Source organism: Rhagoletis pomonella, unplaced genomic scaffold (assembly GCF_013731165.1).
Source record: "Rhagoletis pomonella isolate Grant_MI unplaced genomic scaffold, Rhpom_1.0 Rhpom_scaffold_00009, whole genome shotgun sequence".
NCBI lineage: Eukaryota > Metazoa > Arthropoda > Insecta > Diptera > Tephritidae > Rhagoletis > Rhagoletis pomonella.
In genome coordinates, this window is record NW_023458563.1 from 20,009,605 (window position 1) to 20,016,107 (window position 6,503).

General features: G+C 34.0%; 1 protein-coding gene across 6 annotated transcripts in view; it reads right to left on the reverse strand.

The window, feature by feature from the left end:
* Positions 1–6,503, reverse strand: part of LOC118745621 (paired box protein Pax-6) — a 606,665-nt gene that overhangs the window by 578,644 nt on the left and 21,518 nt on the right. The gene's annotated exons all lie outside the window — the stretch shown is intronic.

Sequence of the window (6,503 nt, forward strand, 5' to 3'; positions counted from 1 at the left end):
TATATGGTGAGTTCTTAGAAAGCTTAAATTTCTAAACGAAGTTTCTGGGCTGGGCTACGTTGAACATTTTAGTTTTTTCTAAGATAACTATTTTTTTTGTCATCCACGCTTTGCAGCCTACTCTGTTCTCCTTTGCTTCGAAATGAAAGTCCTTTCCGGATAATAAACAAACCGCCTGTCCAAATTAAACTAGTTTGGTATGTAATGAAAGAGGACTTAAATAGCTTTAAAACTGGTATGTCTAAACGAGAAAAGCCAAATATTGAAAAACATTTCAATAAAAAATGTTAATTAATTACCATTGAACAAACCTTAATTAAAAAAAAACTTTAAATAGAGGTGGTAACCTTCGTTCATTATTTCTGTTTAAAAGCTAGTCCTCTTTCATATGATACCAAATTTGTTTAATTTATGTTTGTTTATTATCCGGAAAGGACTTTTATTTCGGAATAAAAAACATTAGGCCAAATTTAACTCTTAAAAATATAACTGTTATTTTCGGTCCCTGGAATATTGTGCAAGTGCACTGATAAAAAGTATATCTAACCAGTCGCACAAGAAAGCCTTAAAAATGAGTTACAAAAACTAAAATCGAACAACGCTGTGGTCGTGACAGGTTCTCCAAATTCCGAAACAACCAAAAGAATGAGAATGAAGAATTTGTTGGAAAACAACGGTGTTTAAACAACGATCGTGCCATGATGCCAGATTGTGAAGATGAAAGTCAGGAGGATACATCCAACATTTACAGCCCCGATGCAATTCTCAAAATGAAATTATTGTACCGCAATAAAAATAAATAAATATAACTGAAAGTCTACGTAACTGGTGCAGTGGCAATCGAAAAGAATTTGCAATTTTGTCAAGTTTCAAGTTTTTCAAGTTTGTCGCCTAGAGCGAGTAGTTATATAGTAACGCAGGTTTGATTTACGACCCTTCAAAAAGTTTTTATTAAATACAATGTTCCAATTTGTAAATTCAAGTACTAAAAAGACACTCAGTCTTATCATGACTTTCATTTTCCCCGAACCGGTTCACTTTTCACTTTTGGTTTTCATGTATTTACTATGGGTGGCTTACAAATTTTCGGGTGAAACTTAGGATAAGGCAGATTATTAAAAATTGCTAACCTTTCCATTTTTTGCTTACCTAAATCACCTAATTTACCCACCTAAATTATTTCTTAAAAGTACATGACATCCGCATTCGCATCCGCGGATGTTAGCTTTTAAACATCCGCATCCGCATCCGCGTTCGCATCCGCGGATGTCTAAAATTCCAAATTCGCAACATCCCTGGTACATACATATGTATGTATTTGAATGCGAATTACATGATTTTTCAGTTATTGACAATAATATAAAGCAAAGGTATGAAACCAAATAGCATTTTTTAAAGTTTTTTCTAACTTGATACTTCGATACTTAAATACAAATTTTGTGATACATTTGATCCATTTTTTGTTTCTTTTTCGATACATATTTTCCTGACGTCGCGGCAACACGCGTAGACGTTGCTTCTCTCTCTTTCTATCAACAGCAAACTTGATATGTAATTGATATAAATGAACTATCGCGAAATGAATAAATTTTTTTCTAACCAATATTTTTGATACCACATCATGACGCATTCAAAAGTAAAATAATCTCCTCTTTACACAAAAATTAAGTAGATATAGCTACAAATGTGCTTTTAAATTTATCCCATTTTCGTTTTAACGATCAACTGACAAATTCGGACAGAACCTTTCAGCATTATTATCCATTTTAGTATATTTCTGTGAAAAATATGGTACAATTGAACAATTTTATACGGCAGCCATAGTAGACACACGGAAATTAGAAAAGATTAATATTAAATTAACTAAAAGCCAGGGACGTGAACCGGATGAAAAATTTGGTCGGTTCGGTTCAGCGGTTCGAACCGTTTTTGCACTTTTGGATTGGTTCGTCAAAGCGGTTTTTTTGGCCTTTGAACAGGGGTTTCGGTTCGGTTCAACGGTTCGAAAAATAAAAAAATAACGCGCAAGTTTAAGTGTCAAGTGTCAAGTGCAACAGCGCGCAAGGTTAAGGGTCAAGTATCTGTCAAATGAGATGGGTTGCCTTTACATTTGATATTGTCACATGGTAAGCAAACATGGTAAGACGGCAGTAATGCAGATAAACGAGCCGCAAGGTCGTGGGTTCGAGTCCCACGGTCAGTAGAATTTTCATTTATTTCGTTTCCATCCTTTTTTTTATAAGTTTATATTTTTTTTCGTTGCTTTCAGTTAGTTGTTGTTGACAGCAAATGAAAATAAAATAATGCAAAATTAAATATATAAATCAAATAGAATAAAAAAATATTAAATAAATAATAAAAACAAAAATTTGTTTCGCAATCGCTCCAACCGCGGATCGAACCTGGCAGCTAGAGGCTTGTAGCCCGCAATTCTCACCACTCGGCTACCGCGGACGCGAAACTCGTCTGCTTTGTTTGCTTACATGTACAAAAGACAACAGCTGGCGGTTTTTACCACTGTTGTCAGCGAAAAATCCCCGGATCCGAGTTAATTCCCAAAAATTTCGTGCATTTGTTCGGCTGCGTATGCGCATTTTAAAGAGGAAAATGCATGAGTCAAAGAATATAAAGGCTGTTTCTGCAAATAAGCCCGTTTGTCAACCGTATAAACTAAACTTTTCGTCCTTTCTTTTTTTTTATTCGCGAACACATGTTTGTAGTCAACAGACTTTTTAATTGTAAGTTTTCGCAGGTAAAATTTTTTCCAGAAGAAATTGGCAGATCTGAGTGTCATTTTGCGCTCTCGATTTCCCCCAACTTTGCAAGATTTTAGGTACTGCTATTAACTTCTTTATTTCTATAAAATGAAATATTTTTGTAAAACTTCTATTCCGTTAAATGCCTTGAAAATTTTTGTATTACTTATAACTTGTATGTTTTGGTGATTACCTTGGCGTTTTGGTGGCCTTTTCAAACAATTGATTTGCACTTATGTTTCCAACTTCGACACGCCATGTTTTATATCATGATTTTTATACAGAAAATCTAAAAACATATGTATATGAAACTATGTATGTATGGCCTTTTGAATGTTGGTACTTTTTCGGCTTATTTAGTACACTTTTTTTGGCCATGTGGTACAAAATTAAAAAACTCATTTATCATCCCTGCGTACACGTGCGTGGGTAACCTCGCTCTAAAACCGCGCTCTTAGCTGAAACGATCTATCTTGTGGGACCAGCGTGTTAACGAAAACTCACCACCGCATGACCATCGTTTTTAATGTGTTCAGCACTATAGTTATTAGAAATTCTAATAAATGTGAAAGCGCATTTTTACGTACACACGTACGTAGCACGGTCATATCCATGCTTCGCAAAACCTGTCAAAGTCGTAGTATATAGTAAAAGCAACAATAAATGGCAACGCAACGTAACTTACGGCTCTTTCTTAAAAATTCTGTTAAATGGGAGGTTGCTTATAATTGAACAGCCGAAACTTAACGTAACTTAATAGCACGTCGAAATCTGTTTCATTTTGATTCTCTAAGTTCTACGTTCCGTTAAGTTAAGTTAAGTTGCCATAATCAGGCTTTGGGGGTCGAAGTTATTAGGACGCTTTGAAACTGCATTTATAGAAAAATAAAAAAACATTTCGAAAGTATCGATTATACCATATTTCAGAGACCGAAAATAACTGGTCCACATTAAACATATTGGCCCGTAGTCATAGAGAAGTTAGAAAAAGGTTTGAACGATTAAAACTAACTCTTTCATAGTCAACTTAAAATGCATTTTAAGGCAAAAACAGAGTTTTAACTTTAAAATGAGGAGAACGTGATTTTAAAATGGTAAAATAAGGTTCGAAGTTTTGTTTTGCTGTTGAAGTAGTAAACGCAGTAGCACCCAAGTTCGGTCCCCACTCCGAGCGATTCCAAACCATTTTTCTTAAATTGTATTTTTTAATATAAACATTTTTTATTTTATTTTATTAGATTTTATTTTGTTATCTTTTTTTTTGTTTATCGTATTTCACATAATTATTTCAAGTTAATCAAAGTTTTTGGAGTTTGATTTTAATTAAACCAACATTAATTATATTTAAAAGAACAAAGAAACGGTGGAAAAAACTGTTTTCTGGCAGTGAGATTCGAACCCTCGACTTCCCAGCTTGCTAAATCCGCAATCCTGCAGCGGACACAGGTGAACTAATTAAAGTACTCGTATTTCTTTATATTGCCGAGTCTCTTCATATGCTTAAAACTCTGTTTCTAATATGTCTATGATTAACACAACTTAAACATCTACTCTAAACCTAAAACTTTATTTTAACAAGAATGAGTTTCAACTTACGACTATGACTATGGGCCATTGTAACTTTTTCTATCATGAACCATTTATTTTTTGTGATATATTACTGTGAAAGCGTTTTATGCGAGGGAGCTTACGGTAAATGACTGCGAGAAATGGAATCGCTAACGAAAATATAGGCCAACCGTAGTTATTTATGCGATTTTTTTTTTGTTGAAAAAGTGAGTTATTAAATTTAATTATGGTGCAGAGAAAATATATGAAGAAAATGCAACGAACTTGTACAAACTATAAAGAATAGCAAGTAAAACTATTTTTATTCTCTCAAATGATCACTTGACACACTGAAATTTTTGTTTCACTACTCGTATCCTAGTCAATGCCTGATTTTCGGATTCAATGCTTGATTTCTGGCACATCTTCTTCCCTTCAATAAATAAACTATAATAACTAGAAATATACTACCGAAGCACTTCACTCAGTATTTTTAACATACATACTTGGATACCGTTGCATTTAAAACAAAAAAGTAGAACTTAAGCCGAAAACTTGTTATAAAAGTTATTGTGAGTGATTTATTTTTTATAGCAAGAAATAAATGACAATTTGTGACACAGCAATAAATAGGCCGGTTTTTTTCGGTCTCTCCTATATTAATATCCCAATAAAATTGAAATCTACAGATGTCCTTTTATTACCTACGAAGGGATGTTATCCCTATTTCTGCACAGTCTTCTTAGATCTCAGAACACATTTTGATTAAAAGCAAGAAAAACTATTTTACGCATTCATTCGATCTGTATAGCAGAAACAATTCTCTCTTTAGACGAAGTTTTTACCAAAAAATCATACTCCACATACTACTATTCTCCTAGTGCGCCATTAATCAGAACTTGAATTAAATCAATGTAATTCTTTGGATCTCTCGATTCCAAGAGGCTTGGTAACTTTATGTTATCTTCGTCAGAATTTTTTATATTCATTGGCTAATAACTAAATAAATAACGACCATTTACTCAAAGCCTGGTTGACACTAATCCCCAGTGAAATATCGCTTTTAACCGTCAATTTACAGCCATGGCCAACCCCAAAGTCAAATCCGCTTAAAAATCGGGATGAAGATACTTTTATTATTCAAATTGTATGTTAACATCTTTACTTGCTTATTACTTTATTCAGCCAATATAAAGAAGTTAAATATAATTCACTGAGAAATCTTTTTAACTGAAAAACTGACTCTCCATATAAAATGCCTTGGTCACGCAAATAGCCCAATTGGCAAAAGCAGTTTCGTGGCCATTGAAGAGGCAAAAATTTCAAATCATAATTTTTACCAAAAAAGAACTTCGTCAGTATTATATTCCAGATTTTTGCTTGCTGCCTCACTTCCGCGCCTGACTTCTACAAGCTTCTCCCATCTTCCTCTTGGTATTGGGTACCATGCTTCCAGGACAACGTGCAAATAAAAAAAAAGTTTGCGTTCATATTTTGAAAATAACGTCAATCAATAAGATTCTGGAGTTTTTCCTCCATAAGTCAATCCGGTCTGGCTCCTGCGGTGGGCGTTAAGTCATTAACCTTCGTAAAAGTACAACCTGGAGTCATGGATATTATGGAAAATGACTCAACTTTATTTCTAAATGTTTGTAAATAATGAAACAGACCCGCTTTTAAATTTATTCGTAGGATCAGTCAAATGCCATTTCGGGAAAATGTCTACAATCCATCATTATATACAGGCTTGCTTTTTGTTATTGCGTACCTATTATGTATTCACATCAGGGCATTTTGGGCGATTATTTTTATTTAATCAATCTATAGAGCATTTTGTCAAAATGTTAAGTAATCGTCATTATAGGCCTTTACAAAATGAACTGATGACCGAATGGTGGTGTACATAGGTCAGCGAAGTCAATAAAATGAACGAATTGCTACCTCACGTGCAAACACGGTTGCCATTTCGGCCGAAATGTACCATTTTTGGTACATTTTTTCTATTTTGGTACACTGGTACATAACTTTCAAATTTGGAACATTTTTTAAATCTCGTAGAAATAGAGAATTGTTACTGACATCCAGGGCTGCCAATTTAGCTCTTTTCCCGTCAAATCTGGCCTTTTCAAAGTCCATTTAACGGCAGGAAATTAGAAATTGCGGGAAGCGGGAAATCCAGCCTTTTGAGACATTTTTGAC